This window comes from Ambystoma mexicanum, chromosome 2p (assembly GCF_040938575.1).
Source record: "Ambystoma mexicanum isolate Mex_15411 chromosome 2p, UKY_AmexF1_1, whole genome shotgun sequence".
Lineage (NCBI taxonomy): Eukaryota > Metazoa > Chordata > Amphibia > Caudata > Ambystomatidae > Ambystoma > Ambystoma mexicanum.
Window position 1 is genome coordinate 284,874,723 of NC_090923.1, and position 18,651 is coordinate 284,893,373.

The window sequence follows — 18,651 nt, forward strand, 5'->3', positions numbered from 1 at the left end:
AGCCACCTCCTCCAGCACGCTAGTACGGTCCTCCTCCAGCCAAATCGAGCAGCCATGGGAGGACTTCACAGCCGGACCTTTGCCGGCCAATTGGAGCTCGCTTTACTGTGGGGAGGCTAGACTCTCAGGGGGGGCTCCTAATGCTCTGGGGCCGGGCTGCTGGGGCACCACATAGCCTCCAGTGCCCAGGCACCTCGATCGTTCGCAGCAAATTTATTCTCGGTAATTCACTGGTAATTCACTAGCAGTGTGCTCGCAGTTACACATACACACACAGCCGATCCAAATACTACCACCAAATACTGCCGCCGCTGCTGCTTTGTCGAGCTCGAGGTCAGCACAGCCGCAGTCACAACTCGGGCTTCGAGTTTCGAAAAAAGGACCCTACAGAAACATGAAACGTGAATGGATCGTCAAGCCGCACTGGCAAAGCTACACAATGCTACGTCAGCCGCTTCCTACAACCACAATCTTCTGCAGGACATATTGGAACAACCAAGACCAAGGAGATTCTGTGAGAAGATTACTGTTGGTCAGTTTTAACAGGTATGTGGAGGATAAGCTTAAAATGTTCTGGGTGTGAGATGTTCGGAAAAAGTTTGAAAGTAAAGAAACAACCAATAATGATTCCTAATCCTCCCAAAAGATTGCAGGATGTGCTTGCAATTGCCATTTTGGGACCCATAAGTGGAGAGATGTGTGTTAATGTTGGTGCATTTATTTTCCAGATGGGTGGAGGTGAAAGTGATTAGGCAGACCACCTCTGGGAGCAATGAGTTGATGGTGTATTCTCTTGAGAGGGGTTCAAGTAGCATCTTAATGGACAATGGTCACTTATTCACTGGAGAAGGAATGATAATGCTTCTAGAAATGTATGAGGAAATGCACAAATGGACTGCTTTATATCATCCACAAACCAATGGAGTTTTGGAAAGGGTAAATAGGGGGCTGGTGGACAGTGTGCAAGTTGCTGAAGTCAGTGGGAAAAGCTTGAAAGATTACTTGTGTGAATAGATTAAGGTGTTATGATTTGCACTGCATGCCACGACAGGTGTAATCCTATTCAAGGTAATGAGAGGAAGAAAGGCGAATACCATAGTTTGTCCACCTTGGTTAAAAGGGGGTAATTTAAAATGTGTGTGTGGAAGTGAAGTAGAAGCTAGGGAGTGGAGTGTGAAAGAGAAGGCTGAAGAACAGTATGATAAATTAAAGTGTGTCAGGAGAGCTGTGATTGAGAGAGGTGATGTTATGAGGATAAAAGTGGGAAGAATAAAGGATAAGAATGGGGTCAAATATGGGCCTCAGGAAAGGGTTAAGGAAGTATTGATTGGTGCTGTAAGGTTTGATGATGGACAAGTGTGGAACTTGAGGAGGGTTGTAACGATATAAGGTTGAAATGCTGAATGGTGTGTGTCTACTATCATATCGGGTTTGTGTGAGGTTTGGGGAAGCATATAAAACCATGCCTCACATAGTTTCTATCTAGTTTAATTGTGTATAGTTTTATTCTAGCAAGGATAACAATATAAGATATAAATGTATATTGTAGGGACATTAGATATGTCTTCATGTGTTATATATCTTCTATATGTATTATGTTATGTGATTAAGTTGTTTTCCTGCTCCATGGTGATTAGAATATTTAGTAAAGACTTGATTATAGGGTACCAGAATGTGATGTGAGTGAGAGAACGGTTAGTGAAAGTAGAGTAGCAGAGATAACCTGGAGCAGGGGATTAAAGAGTATTCTCAATAAACCTACAAGATATTACCCAGCTGACTCTGTGTGAGTATATAACAGAAAGCTCTGTACAAATTATTACTACCTTATTCTTACACTAACTGTAATTCACAAGCCATCATGCGAGTTTACTGTATGTACATCAGGTCCAGGGCTTGCTTTCCTGGTCTCATTCCTAACCGATCCATTTTGGGCTCCCTGAACTGTGATAAATAGCATAACGACAATGATCTTGAGAAAGAGCCATAACAACACATCCTTTCTCATAAATGTTTAAACTTGCTGTACAAATAGCTAATGTCCTGTGAGAAACCTAATTGAGTGCTATAATGCTTGTGTGAAAATGCGAGCTAGAATAACATGGCGTCGATGCGCAGCCATTTTGGATACGCATCTCCCATTACAGTAATAAAACCTGCGTTTCCGCCGTCCTCACAGAATAAACAGGCAGCAGCAAGAACAGAGCAAGGTCACATAAATATTATTGCCGAGTGGACTTACTGTGGAGAATAGTTATTGAATTTTCCACTGAAGGACGAATGCAGAAAGGAAGTCGGAGCATCCTGCAGGTGCATGATAAGGGGTTCTTGGAATCAATGCGAGGAGAGGGGTGCTGGGTTTTTCCACTTTAACTGTTTTTTCCACCATCTGTCCCTTCAACTTGTGATCTGCTCTTTGGCCGAGGGCAGACACAACTGAGATGAGTGGGGAAATGTCCCCATAATGGAGAGCACATTGCATGTCAAAAGTTAGTTGGAATTTGGACCCCCGGTGATGCAGTCTCGCTGAGAGGGAGGACGCTCTGCCTCAGAACCCGTTAGAACCAGTGATCTCTTTGCCTACCTGCTGAGGGACTAAGCAGTGTTGTGGTATGTTATGTTATGTTAAAAGTATTTATTGAGCGCTAAAGGGTATCTTGGTGCTAAAGAGAATAAGGACAACCCAGATGATGCTAAAGAGTTAAAATAAATAGGTTTTAACAGCCTTTCTAAAGGCTAAATAATTCAATGTATTCTTTATAGCTGGTGGGAGCTCGTTCCACAAAGATGCTGCAACAGTGGAAAAGGCTTGCCCACCAACACAGGCCCATTTATACCTTGGTACCACTACACAACCAGCAGAAGATGAACGTAGGTCACGGCTGGGGCAGTATCTGCTAAACCCAGGTTTTAGGCACTCGGCGCCCTGATCATGGAGGCCACGGTGAACAATACAAACAGCCTTAAATTTGATCCGTTGGGTCACAGGTAGCCAGTGAAGGGCTCAGAGCACCGGGGTATTGTGCACACCGAAAGGGGAGTCAGTAGCGACCTGAGCTGCAGGATTCTGCAAACGTTGTAATCATTCGACCTGGCCCTTGGGTTGGGCCAGGTATAGAGAGTTGCAGTAATCTAGGCGTGATAATACCAATGCAGCCACCACTGGTGGGCGAAGTGAAACCGGAATCATAGGAAGAACCTTCCTAAGAACCTTAAACTGGAAATGACCAGCTTGGCAAACTGCAGTAATTTGTTTGTCCATACTAAGTGCGGCCGAGAGAATAACCCCTAGATTTTTCACCTTGCTCACTGGAACAGGCAGGGGGCGCAGGGAATGAGGCCAGAAGGACAGCCCACCACCATCACCATAGTTTTTTCCCCAGTCAATTTAAGCCAATTGCAGTTCATCCATTCTCCCACGGCTGCCAGGCACTACCTCAGGCACGACACCTCAACTCGATCAAGATGTAATCTAATCAGTATCTGGGTGTCGTCTGCGTATGAGTAGCATCTGATGCCGAAGGAGCGTCATTCAAGATGAAGGTTTCTTCTGCTTCCTGTCTAACGGTGATGTTTCTTATACCCATATCTTTATATATCTAAGTGTATGTTTGTTTATCTGTATATATTACGTGTGAAAAAAGGGCCTATAACGAGGCCATTTTTTTATGATAATGCATAGTTTATGTGTGGTCTTTTTGCTCGTCTGAGTCCAATAACTCACTATTGCTAGGAGTCCAGGAGGCGTAAGTGTAAGTACACTCTCCACATGGCCAGACGCAAAATATTTTGGTGCTGTGAGCAGGGTCTTTGTGCTGATATGGATTCCAAAGGATCCTGCTAATAAATTGAAGTTATAGTTTTTGGACAGAAAAAAGGGGACATTTTATTTCTTCTCACTTTTCCTTTCTTTTTATGTTGAAAGGAAAAGACAGAGCAACTTGGTTGTATAGGTGTGTTTTTGTTGTGGTATTGACAATTAGGGAAATGAAACATCCATTCAGATACGATGACGTCCCTATTTAGGAAAAAAAGTGGCTCTGCTGGCGGAGATTGTCCAGACGTAACTATCCCGGGTTGGTCTAAGCCCATATGATAAAATTGCACAAACTTGGCCATGTGGTGCAGGATTGAATAAGACCTGGGATACAAGTATAGGAGAGGCAAGTCCAGTCGTAGTGATTAAATGTTTACAACAGGTCCCAATGGAAAAGGGGAAGGAGTGTTCGGCTCTCGTGAGAAAAGGCTGGATTTTGTTGCATGCTTTTCGAAAGATGCATCAAATAAATATAGAATTACAAAAGAATGTTCAAAGATTAGAAAATGACTGGCTGCTGAAAAACAAATTGTGTTAATGCAGCAACTTCAAATTAAATGATATCATGATAAAGCAGATAAATATCAAGCTGTGGCTGAACAGACTATGGTAAGAGTAGCTTGCTATAAATATCATAAGAGAAGAGGAAAGGTTAATTCTCATAAGGTTGCAACTGTGATTGCCTCCGCAGGTGTGGATTGGGCCCCCGATCAGTGGGATGGTGACATTTTTCATAGCACTACCACTACAAGTGATTCTGAACCAGATCCTATAACAAAGCCTAAAGCGACATGTAAAGAGGTTTCTCCCCTATACGCAGAAGATTGGGTTGTCACCCATTGAATCCTAGAGGTGGTGTAGTAGACATGACTGCTCTTGAAGATTATTTGCAATAAGAAATCGGATAAATAGTCAACAGGCTAAAACAGAGGGTGGAGACATACCCCCATAAAGGAGAACGCATTGCATGGTAAAAGTTAGTTGGAATTTAAATCCGCAGGTGATGCAGTCTTGCTGAGAGGGAGAATGCTCTGTCGCAGACCCCGTTAGAACCAGTGATCTCTTGGCCTACCTGCTGAGGGACTAAGCAGTGTTATGGTGGCCAAGATGAAGGTTTCTTCTGCTTCCTGTCTAACAGTCATGTTTCTTATACCCATATCTTTACATATTTAAGTGCATGTTTGTTTATCTGTATACATAATGTGTGAATAAAGGGCCTATAATTAGCCATTTGTTTTATGATAATGCATAGTTTGTGTGTCGTCTTTTTGCTCATCTGAGTCCAATAACTGCTTTTGCTAGGGAGCCGGGGAGGCGTAAGTGTCAGTGCTCCCCCCACATGGCCAAAGAAACGCAAAACAGGTGCAACTGGTGAAGGAACGTCTCCAAAAACATTATTATTATTACATTATTATGGTATATATTGAGCACAGATCTGGTTTCAAGAGGCCACAGAATGCTTTACAGAGGTATACAACAGTACAGATGCATAATGGAGCGCTTTTCAGAGGCAACAACAGAAAAGATATACAGCATGGGGTGGGATATAGAGGGACACATGGGAGGCGTACAGCTGTACCAGCTGGTGGGGAGGAGAGGGGCAGGCGGTGTTCAGTGAGTCTGTCGACGCGAGAGGCGGTGTGATGGCCTATGTATTAAGGCGGAGCAATTCCTTGACAAGGTGGGTCTTGAGTTCATTTCTGAATTGTAGGAGCGTGGGGGGCGAGTCCGATGCTGATGAGGAGGAGGTTCCATAGACTTGGGGTGCAGGTAGAGAAGGCTTATTTTCTGGTCCTTTCCTTTTTGCAACGGTGGAATTCAAGTCTCATTGGCTTTTCTATATGCAAGTCAAGTGTAGTGTTGAATGCTACAACATAATATTCTTGTGTCTATAATAAAGATTTCTAAATGTCACAGGGCAGAAACGGATGGACACTGCCAGCTGCAAGTCCTTATCATCAGAGTAGGCACACACGATTGCGCAACGCAAATGGCCTACATCGAGCGGACAGGACAGATTACAATCCTCTCTGTCGGAGCAGACAGCTACTGTCTGCACTCACTAGGGAACAGAGAAGTGTGGGATCCGCCAAACCAAAGAACAACAAAGTGATCCAAGAATCCCTGTTCCCCACTTCACACCTCATCCTGCTCACAACATATATTGTCAGACAAATAAGGAAATCTCTGCATTGGTATTCCGCTCTTCGGCCTATACTACCACCCCATCTGCTTGAGCCTGACTTTAGCATTGCACCAGAGGGGTGTCAAGAGATACTATAAATAGCATAGGAATGTGGCGGCAGCCAGGACATTGGTGCATATGGCACTTAAAAGATGTACCAGCCTTGTTCTCTTTATTTCACAGAAAGGACTTTCTAAAAGACCCACGCCCTCTCCTGGAAACTCAGGCTAGGTAACACATAGCTTATACGGTCACTCCCAGCACTAAAGCAGAAATGGAACATAGGAGGCCAAAATGCCCAACAAAGCTGCTTGTGTAGCCTGCCAGTTCAAATGTGGCATTGAAGAATAAGGTGCTCAGCACAGAACTTGGTAAGTACTGTCCAGCCATTAATCTCTCTGCCTTTCTTCTTTAACTTACTCCAATGTGTTCTACACATATTCTGTGTTCATTATGTTACTGTGAATGAACCATGCACTGTTGTTATTCACATGCCCTCTCCCTCTGCCTCGTTGTCATCTCTCTCAACCTTGCTTCAATGAATTACTGAAGTGTGCTTTGATAGGAGGTGTATGCAATAAATACAAAATCTATTTTAAGAATCTATTCTATACTAAGTATTCATATTCTTAAATATTGCATTATGTTGTTGTTCCAAAACCTTATTCGGCGTGAAGACATAAAAGCATGAATTTTACAAGACTATAAAACCATAAAATACATTAGAACATATTCAATCAAATTACATGTTACACACCGAGAGCTACAAACATTTAAGATATTAAATATTGCATTATATGTATGGCTCAACAGAAACAAAGTTAAAGAATACCATCTGTGTTGGGGCTCAAACCAAGCTCTTATGGCTGCTTGCTTACCCCGGCAGCTGTTCTAAACTTGATTTCGCCAATGCTCTAGTTATAATCTGCACCTCACATTTTGTTTATCGCTGGCTCATCCCAGATGGTCTCAGAGCGCCTTAAATGGTTCATCGTTTGAAAAGGTGGGAGGTAAAAAAAGAAGTTACAAAATGTTTTCAGGAAAGGATAGGAGGATGAGGTTAGACGGGTGGTAGCAGTGGAGGTGGCCAGGGATATGTGTGGGGAAACAGGTATGTACTGAGGCTCTTTCTGAAAGTTGTGATGGAGGACACACTGCATATGTGAAAGTAGCGTGTCCATGCCCTGGGTACCAAGTGGGTAAATGCTTGTTTTGTGTGCATGGGAGTGTGCAGTGACTGATTTTGGTGTTGTGCTGGAAGTGCATGATGGTCCCTTTTGTATAAGAAGGAGTCATCCATTAACCAATAATAGGGCTCCCACGGCTGTGTCTCAAAGCCATCTAACAGGCCGTATGCTAATATGATCAAACTATTAATAAACCAGGTTTCAGGAAGCCAAAGCAATATGAGATTGTAATCCTTAATAATACTGTCATTGTTGAGCTCACCTGACATTGATAAGATCTGTATTCATGTGTTTCTTGATTCTTGTGTTATTAACCACCTTCCACTTGCACAGGTAAGGAGGATTGGGCTTGAAATCCCTTGAGCCAGCAGCTCATCTCTCCTCGAGTATTCAAGTCCACTTCATAAATAAACAGAGCCATTGTAATGACCACTTTCATTTGGCACCCAGCAATACTCATGAATAAGGGCCGAAGTTACTCTAGCTTTTGTAAACAACATAACCCTTTGAGTGGGTAATCCCCCCAAAAACGAGGATGAATATAGCACATTTGATTGGTCGAATTTTTAGAATTTTTGGCACCTTTTTAAACAATAAATAGATGGGGGTTGGATTAGGGTATAAAGAAGGGCGGTGCTATGGGAGAGGGAGCTGAGAGACTCCCCCATTAATAAACGAAAACAAGTTTTAAAAAAAGACGAAAACATATTTTCGAAATTTGACCAAAAATATTCAATGTAGAACTTTTGAGTGCCATAGACAAATCAGAAAGATGTCAACAATTATTTCCCTTCATAACACAGTTAAAAGAGTTGCACTCCGGGAAGGGTCTATCTGGAAAAGCTTGGAAAAGAAAAAGAAAAAATAGGTATGCAGGTGTGCTGAGGGCGTGGTAAGATGTGCGCTGAAAGCAGGAAGCTGGGACGGGGCAAGTCGCTTGGAATTGTTCTTTTATAACCTTAATACCGGGAACCAGTTTCTAAGCATGAGCCCGGGATTCAAACCTCTCCTGCTATGCCTTGTCTTGCTTCCAAGACAAACGCGTTGCCCCTGAACTATCCATCCCAAAAGTTCTAGCTTCCAACATTTCTTTCATGCTGAGCACCCCATTGAATAAAAATACTGTTGCTGGCCAAGACAAATGCCAGAAAGACTGAAATTTGCTATTGAACTCATTTACAGTCCTCCCATAATAAGGGGCTCAGCACACCCCCAGACATCCTGCAGGCTCCCCTAGGAAGGCCAGTCCTACAGTTTGAAGACCACTGTTTTGCTAAACACAGGAACCAAACTAAATAACTTGTAGCTAGAAATCAGAACACACGTGCCATCAGACCCAGGATGAGACTGGGTGATATGACAAACTTGCGCAACGCATTTAAATTTTTATTTACAAGCTCCAGACAACTATCCAAGGAAAGGATAAAGCTCTGTGGGGATGGATGAGTGCACTGCCATGAATTAGAAAGATGCAGCTCAACTAGCTTTGGAACGCCTCATTAGCTATGAAAACACATAGTAGGCCTAACACGAGCAGCCTACATGCGGGGCTCCATCGTATTTCAAAGTGCTCGAGATCATAGCTAAATCTATCAACCATCTCGAAACATAATGTTATTTACCAGTCAGTAAGCCGTTACAAAAAATCACTTTTAAGTGACAAAAGTCTGATAAAATCAGCTGTTTCATGTGTTGTTTTGACTATTGGGTTACAGCTGCAGGAGACATCAGATCCCCTTTGTATGGCTACCAGCGTGGGCTTCGAGCTTATCTCCCTTTGATGAGAGCTTGCGCGCTCGCTCAGATCATCTCAGCCCTGCTGCATGCTGCCGCTGCCCCCTTTCTTGCGCTGTTCAGCAGGGAAGCAATAAGTCATTTCCTGCACATCAGTGACAGCTGTGCTGCGTCAAAACATGGGCCTCATTACGAGTCCGGCAGTAACCGCGGCGGTAAAACCGCCTGGTTACTGCCGGACTCGTATTACCATTCCGCCTCCGTGACTCCCGGAAATACCAGGGCATTACGACCCTGGTGTCCTGGGAATCCCGGAGGCGGAATGGTGTAAATCCCCATTCCCATTGAGTCCCATCTCGTGATGGTGCTGGTGTTTCCACGTCCGCCTGCAGGCGGGAGGTGTTCAACCCGCCAGGTCAGACCTGCCGGGAAGATCACCTCCCGCCTGCAGGATTCGGGATCGGGCGGTCCGGAATTAACATTGGTGGCGGGTTTACCGCCACTGTTAATTCCGGACCGCCCGACCTGTAATGAGGCCCAATGTGAGATGGCGGTGCACCGGGAAACAACGCGCGGCCCCTACGCAGATTTGCATCGAGCCCGTGCACTGCTGGCACTCAAAAAAAAAAGAAAATTCAACCCGTTCAAAATGGAACCTAGAACCAAGTTACTGGCCTCACTACGAGTTTGGCGGTGCCAGAAAAAAGTGGAGGTAATCCATTAGCTCCATTTTTCCCACACTGCTACATTTGGTGGAATTACCTAGTGGTAATTCTGTCAATTATTGGCAGAAAAGTGGAGGATCTACCTGGAGGTAAATTCTTAATTTTTCTACCAGAAATTGTCAGAATACCACTAGGTAATTCCGCTTGTGATATTTCCAGCAAAAATCCCCAATGGAGTCCTATGAAATCTGGAAAATGGGGATTTAAACTGCCTACCACCACTTGTTATTGTAATCCTATGGTAAATCCACGGGACCAAGTGGTGGTAACGGTAATTCTGTTTGGTGGTATCTCGGTGGATTTACTGCACTGTCACGAGGATGCAGTGCAGTATTATACTACTTGTAATCAAGATCACTATGTTCTTCAGATAACCATCAATATACTCTCCCCCGCCCCCACACACACAAACACCCGCAGAGAAACACCCATCTTTCCCACAGCCCCCTCCTCTCCACACTCCAAACACCACCAGACAACATACACAACATACACAACAGGCACACAGGCACACAGACACCACTCCTCCAACTTCTGTCTACTCGTGCGCGTCTCGGCCTTGCCTGTCAGCCCCTGTGTGCACTCATGTGTGACAGATTCAGAAAAGCAGCTCTGAGCAGTCTCAAATCGGTCTTTTTTTCGGTTAAACAAACCTTAAATTTCATACATGATAGCCCTGCCCTTTTTCGTGTTGTATTGGTGTAATGTGACTACCGGTGCATGCTCTTCGCTTTTGTGAATTCTCCCACCCGCAGAATGCACCTTTTTTCCTCACTTGCCAGTGCATATGATGAGCGCAAGCGAGACAAAGATTCTGCACATCTGGCCTTCAGTGTACCCCGATGGTGCAGTTCATAACATCAAACAGCATATTTGTGAAACATCTGGATGCATCGAAAAGTTGTATTCAGTATTTTACGCGTTCAGTTTATTGCGCAATGTGTTTTTTTTTAATCTTTTAAAGTAATTTGAGTGAAAAACAAGCAATGCGGCTCTTTCCTGATGTCTCGCTTCCGTTTGCTACTGTTGTGATATACCTCGGCTCCCAAAACGCAATTATCAAGGCTCCGGTAGGGTTCATTTCCTTGTGCACAATCATTTCACTTTTGCATCGGGCATCGGACTCATTTTCTGTTCTATAATAAATCACACGATTTGGTGAAGCAATTATTGAAAAGTGAGTATGATTTACACATAATTACAACTATACAGAAAACGAATGGTTGTGTGTTTTCTGCAGCTCGTGTTGGCAACCCAAATAATTTTTCTCCTGGTACACCACGAGTAATTTTCAAAAGCGTTATCTGGTGAAGGAGACTCCACACTTCAAAGGAACACTTGAGCACATCCTGAGTCCCACACATATTCAACTGCTGGCACATTCTAGTACCACGCTCTTAATGTAATAGAAACTGCCCTCAAGAAAAAGTGTTCAGATGTACATGCAAGTTTTAATTCCTCTTTTAATGATCAACTTTTATTTGATCCCATGTCACTGATTACACTTGCACCCCTACTAACACAACCATAACCCTCTACCTCAACCTTTTGTAGCTTCTGTTTCTTTCTATCCAACTCCCACTTCTCTGATCCTCTCCTCTTATTCAACTTTCGACAATGGTCAGTTTTATCCAGGGTGTGGGCACAATATGCCACTATGTGGACAAGCCGCAGTGCCATAAAACCACTATGGTCATGCTGTGTGAAGTACTTGTGTATGCCTTTATTGGTCAGAGATTGTGAGCAATAGAATGACTATTCACATTCTGATTTTCTGTTGGAGATTTCTGACCTACCCATGGCCGGATGTTATTCAATTGATGTGCCCTTTCCTGGAACAAATAACTGACTGTTGATGCCTGTTACATTGCATCAAGATTAACTCTTATTCCTAAGAGCCCTTTAAGAGGAGGTAGCAATACTCAGAGGTGGATGGGGATGCAGAAATGACTCATACATCAATAACAAATTGGTTCTTTTTCCAGTAAAGGGGGGTGACCTGGCAATTTCCGAGACCCTCCATATCGAGTGGAGAGATGGGTTTTCGCTACCTGGGAATATGGGTCTCTGGGAACCTCTCAGACTATGTGTCTCTTAACTTGCATCCACTAAAGGATCGCTTTGTGGAGAACATGAAACATCGGATACTCCTCCCCTTAAATTTATGGGTAGGGTGGCGCTCTTTAAGATGATGGCACTCCCGCGCTTCCTGTACATGCTGCAGAACGCCCCACTTGCGATACCGAACTCGGAATTCATCCGAATGCAACGCCTCCTCAGGAAACTGATATGGAAAGGCGAGCAACCCCGTATTGCGTTGAATACGCTACAAAGGTCCATCTGGGATGGGGGTATTGGAGTCCCGCATCTTAGGTCCTATTACTGGGCTAGCCAGCTAACAGTGGCAATGATCTGCTCCACTGGGACCGTGAACTCCCGCACATTAGAGCAGAGATGCCCATCACCCAAGATACCCCACCACTCGGCACTCTGTACCAGACCCTCCCCAGACCCCTTCACAAATGATGTGAACACATATCACCGTCACCTGGAGGCAGGCACATACCCACAAAGGCTGGGGGAATAGGATAACTCTGGTGCAACCACTGTGGCGCAATTATATGCTCACAGAAGTGCAGAAACTTGCTGCATGGGCTCGGTGGGTGGAGGCCGGGATAACCACAGTAGGTGATGTCATAGCCAATGGTTCCACTCTCCCATTCGAGACACTGCAACAATAATTTGGAATTCCCGCGACCGAGCACCACCGCTATATATAATTGACACATGCCCTCAATGGACACGGGCAGGCACTCACTGATGCACCAGACTACACACCCCTGGAACACAATCTACTTAAACAATACATTCCCACTAAAGTCACATCTATTTTATATAAAGCCATAAATGTATTCGCTACTCCACAGTTGGCTAGCCTTAGAACTAAGTGGGAAAGGAATGTTGGTACCATAGAACCAGAGGATGGGATCCAAGTCCTCATGCACCCACGCAAAATCGCAATAGACTCCAGAATCCAACTGGTACAGCTCCAGTACTCCACAGGGTATACTATCCCCACGTGGCCCTGTTCGGCTGGGGGCGTGCTACTGATCCCAACTGCTTGAGATGTCGGGGAGAGGAGGGCACCTTCATCCATCTCCTCTGGGAATACCCCCAGATTAAGACCTTCTGGATGCAATGCTGCCAGACATTGACAAGGATCCTGGGTCGCACAGTGGCATTAGAACGTGCAACACTGCTATTAGGGGCCCCAGGTGAAAACACCTCGAACAAGTGAGAGGGTATCTTCCTATCCACAGCATTGAGTTTGATAAAGCAAGGCATTGCACAGAAATGAGGATCCCCAGAGTGTCCGACCTTGACTCCATGGTCTGCCAAAAAGGACATTTGTGCTGCGAAGGAACACATAATATATACAGCACGGAGGTGCCCGACAAAGGCTGCCAAGATCTGGGGAAAATGGGAAGAGGGTGCGAACTGCGAACCCAAGCCACAAGTTGGGAGGGCGTTTGGGAGTGTATTAGGGAATATAGCAAGAACTATACAGCTACAAGGATGAGTATGAAGTGGCACAACAAGAACAGCTCGATGAGCCAACTGAAGCCTATGGGGGGTGTCGGTGGGGAACTCGTTTGTATGTTGTACAATTGTTGCAAAATCAATAAAATGTGTTATTAAAAAAAATAATGAATCCGACTCAGGAAGTTGGCATAGTGCTTTCCTGTTTTAATATCAATTATCTAAAACAGGGAGTACAACGGGCATCATCCAACGCCGCACAGCTTGGTCTCAAATCATTTAACAAAAAACAGTTATTTTATGACAAAAATGTGTCACTGCTGACATCATATTATGCAGCAAACTACAAAACTTATGGGGACACGTGGTTGGCTCTCCGTGAACATCTAAGTATACATTCTATGTAGCCAATGATTATGATTGAGTACACAAGTCAGGTGGACATTCGTTGTAGCTTTCTTTGATCGATTGATTGATTTATTTATTTATAGAGCGCTTTACACCAAGGCGCTGTACAATCCACAAAATACAAGATAACGATAACCAATAACAGTGGGAGCAAAAATTTACATCATGAATTATTCAGTAAAACAGTGGAAAGAGTAATTAACTGAAGGGAGGGGGGAGGGAGGTGGGCCTAGGTGTGGGGGGGTTGTTGATGGATTGGAGGGAAGCTGGAAGGGAGAGTGAGCAGGAGAGGGGGAATAGGAATCGGGGAGAGGGAGGCGAAGAGGAGAGGGCAGGGGGTGAGATTTCAGGGAGGGGAATGGAGGAGGAGGGATTTAAGGGAAGTGCGAAATGAGGAGAAAGTTGTGGTAGAACGGATTGTGAGAGGGAGAGAGTTCCAGTGCAGAGAAGCAAGGAGTTGGAAGGAGCGGAAATGGGAGGAAGCGCAGGGGGATGGAGGGACAGTGAGAAGGAAATGGTCAGCAGAAAGAAGGGAGCGGGAGGGGGAGTAGAAGGAGAGAAGGGAGGAGAGATAAGGAGGAGCAAGACCATAGAGGGATTTGAAGACAAGGCAGAGAAAGTTGAATTTTAGCTGTGAGTGGAAAGGTAGCCAGCCAAGGTAAGAGAGTGAGGAAGAGATGGAGTCACGGGTAGTGAGTAGACAAAGGGTACAAACAGCAGAGTGGTAAATGGATTTAAGAGAGGCAAGCTGAGATGCGGGAAGACCAAAGAGTAAAGAAGAGCAGTAGAAGAGGCGGGAAAAGACGAGAGAGGAGATTAGGAGTTTGGAAGCGTGGAAAGTGAGGGAGGGACGGATTTTGTGAATATTATAGAGGTGGTATCGGCAGGTGCGAGAGGTAAGTGAAATGTGTTGCGAGAAGGTGAGAGAGGAGTCAAAGAGAACGCCTAAGTTACGAGCGTGGGGAGAGATTGGGAGATTAGAGGGAGGAATATGAATGAAAGTGGGAGGAGAGAGAGGGGGAAGAGAATTGGAGGGGAAGAAAAGGACTTCGGTTTTATCGGTGTTAAGAGAGAGAAAGCGGGAGGACATCCAGTTCTTGATAGCAGTGAGGCAAGAGGAGACCTTAAGGTGAAGGTCAGTTGAGAAGGAGGTAAAAGAGAGAAAGATTTGAGTATCGTCAGCATAGAAATGGTGGGAGATGCCAAACGAGGAGATAACAGGGGCAATGAGGGAGGTGTAGAGAGAGAAGAGGAAAGGACCAAGTACAGAGCCTTAAGGAACACCGTAAATAAGAGGGAATGAAGGAGAGGTATGGCCACACCATGAAACTGTGAAGGAACGGGAGGAGAGGTAAGAGGATAGCCATTTTAGAACCTGGCCTTTAAACCCGAAGGAGGAAAGAGTGTGGAGGAGGAGTGGATGATCGACAGTGTCAAAAGCTGCAGAGAGATCAAGGAGGATAAGGATAGAGGATTGCTTGGCATGTCGAGCAGAGAGGAGGGAGTTAAGGATAGCGATGAGAGCAGTTTCGGTGGAATTACACTGTGGTCTTTTCCCTTGGTTCTGAGCCAGCCCAATCGTCTCCGTAACTTGCCATGCCATCAGCAATTTCCAACTGCGCCACACATTTTGAAAGTCTTTTTCTTGTTCATGACCTTTCAGGCCTGCTGAAGTGTGTTGTTTAACATCCAGGTTATATACATTCCTATGTATATAGATTGGTGCATTGCTGCAATCTAATTCACCATGTAGACAGCCTTATGAATACATTTCCCTACTTGCGTTGCCAACAACTGTACAAGTGTAAACTGATTTACATATTCAATAGTGTTTTTGTAGACTGAGCCTCTTCATCTCAAGCCTGAAATATTGCTCATCTGTACCATCTATTTTTTAAATCTTTAGAGAATATTTGTTATATTTCTTCTCTCCAGCCAGCTTCTAGATATGTCAACTCCTTTTCATGTGAAGTCATCAGGCTTCTCTCTGTTTTTCAAATGCACATTTCTTCTGGTACCTTATCCAAAAGAGTGCTATGTCTCTGTCTATTTAGATAGGGTTTCCTTAATGAGTATCTTGACTCAAGGTTTTCTGCGGTATTGGTACAGTGACTGGGACTGCACATGTCGTCATCGCTGGTTCCCAACATATAGGTAACATAGGGGCGTAGCTTGGAGCGAGGATGTCTGACTGACTGCTATACTCCCCCCTCTGGTTGATTCATCAACCACTTCTTTATCACTCTTTACATCCAGACATCCTCGTCTGAAGAACAGTTTCTTTGGGAATCAAATCTTCATGACACCTTTCAAGTCTCCTGCTGATTTCACGTGCTCATCAGCGCTCCATGTCATAAGGGTGAAATGTCCAGTAGGCCTACAGCAGATCCATCTTCCTACGTACTTCTTCCAATATCTGGATACAGGAGCTTTGTATCTTCAGGTGCGTGTATGCTGGCTTTCATGCAGTCTCTAATCTCTTCATCTGTCAATTATTTAGTCATTCATCCTGATTCAACTTCAGTCATAATCTTAATTCCTACAGCTTTCTTTACAGTCTTCTTACATTGTGAGATTATAAACATGATCATCACCACCAGGGCTCCAAGAAACTTGAACATGTCTGCCATCCATTGTGGAACCCATGAGAAAATCGCACCAAATCAACTGTCATCAGCAATGTCTTCTACTTCATCAAGCATCTGGATATGTAGGTCTGTCAACATGGATATAGCCTTTGTCAAGGTGCCATTCTCGTCATCATGAGAAGGTATAAATGTGCAACACAATTCTCCATTTTGGCACAAACACCTCCATCCATAGCTGTAATCATATCCAAGACATATCTGTTCTGTAGAGTCATCAGTCTTATGACTCTCAGCTCTTCCTTGTTTGCAATGAATCCTTTTATAGTGGTGTTGATCGTATGCAGGAGCTCCCATTGGGTTATCTAAAGCCATTTGGTATTTGCTTCCGTCTGGATCGTCAGCATGAAGTTTATTGTAAATATCCACGAGATCTTGCTGAACAGTCTGTGTTCATATGGAATCGAATGAAAAGCTTCTATTTTGCTGAGAAATAATTCTCCCTCTTAAGTTGGCTCAAAAGTTCTGTAGACCTCTTATTTCTTAGATGTGCATCTACGTTTGCGAATTCACCAATGTTCAGATCACTTTTTGGAATCACCAATGCTGGAACATGGACATTCACTATGGAGCACAGCCCTCCACAATCCTGGGGCAGCTTTATATAAGCTCTGGATCCACAAGCCCAGTAGTGATCCATTATCACTTCTGTCCCAACACTCATTCCTGGCACATCAAAGATTCGTTCACAATTCTGATTTTCTCCCATTCTTCTTGTTCCATTATTTCTGAAGCACAGCTTTGCACTTTCCAGGGGCACTATTTGCAAAGGCCCTCCTTTGTCTTCAACCCAGGTCAGCAGTTTAGCAAGTTTTGGCCATAAAGGTTTACATCCATATGGTACAATGTCAATAGTTGGTTTGTAATGACCAATAACTACCCACACTCTACAAATTACCACACCTTCTTCCCAGCCATCTGGAGAGAGTATTGATCCCCAGATCTGCATCTGGCCTCTTTCCTTCCTTCCATCTTTGGATTTCTTCTTTAGTTTTTCCTCGGCTTTCCAGTCTTCTGTTTACTTACCATCTGATTCCAGCTCCATTGACTGCAGGCTGTTCATATCTTATCAAGTGATTCTTAGTGTTGGCTCTTCTCTGGCATTTGTGTCTTGTACATAGTCATCTTCATCTGGATCTGTCCATTCAATTGCCCATGCTAAATAAACTGTTTGGCCCATAAACTGGCCTCTCGCCTTAAAGAGAGCTATGTGAGACAGGCAGTGTGTTATTTCGATGGCTATGAAGACCTTGGATTTCCCCATACTATAAGGCAGGAGTGCACAAAGATACCAGTCCTCCTCTGATGACCTCTTTCCCACCTCTTTCATATTCTGATACCAAATATTATTTCCTGCGTATGCTGTGCTGTCCAGATAATTATTCAATTCATAATTCTCTGATGCATATCTCGTAGGTCTCCTTCTTGTTGCCACATGTGGCTCAATGAATATGTGTGAGGAATCACCCAAGTGGATCTGGTGGTGAGACCGGGATTCAGTAGAGCGCGTAGTGTAGCCGTAGAAATGCAACTCCCAATAGTACCAAAGAACTATTTTGGAAGGGGAATTGCCCGGAAGATTATGGTGAGTCGGAACACAGCTGCCTAGACAGAGAACACAGTGTTAGGAGTCTTGTTCACGACACAAACAAGAGAAAAACCATGATTGAGCAAACCAAAGTACTCACGTAAAGGGATACCTCTGGGGAATGATAGCAAGTCAAACTGAGGGCCAGAGATATCCAGGAAACCAGTCTTGGTGCTTGTCCGTGAAGTGTTCGAGCCGTGGAAGTGGGAAAACCAGAAGAGATAGGAATTCCATCCGAGGAGCGTGGTTCCAAAAATAAGGACAATCCAACCTACACCTGTGCCCGCCGGCACGCGGAAGCCTGTAGAGGAATGGAAGTCTGTGATAAGGTTCCAAAGTAAATGTGTTCCTCGTGACAAGTTCCCAAAGTGAGTTTTCCGTGTAACAAGTTCCGTGTGGATGAAGAAGAGATTTCGTGCTTGCAAAAGGACCATGGACAAAAACAGAAGAATGGTCGAGTGTATCAGGAAGTGCAAAGTTCCGAGGAGACAAGGCAAACTAGCGTAAGACAAAAGGAATGGTCGTTCGTTCCGAGGTGAAGGATAACCAGGCATCAAAGGACAAGGCCAAGGGAGTCCAAAATCAATCCGTAAGACAAAACAAGGTCGTAGTTCAAGGCAAGAGGTAACAACAAGATGAGCTCCAAAATTCAAAATTCAGAAGCCGCGTTCTATGGTCAGGGTGGAGCTTTATAGGGTCACGTGACCGTAAGGGGAACGTCGCCCACGCCGTAGACGTGCACGTATATGCTCAGGCGACCAGCGTTTCCAAGGCAACCCCCAGCGTTGTCGAAGGGTTTGGAAACGTAAAGAGAAACGCTTC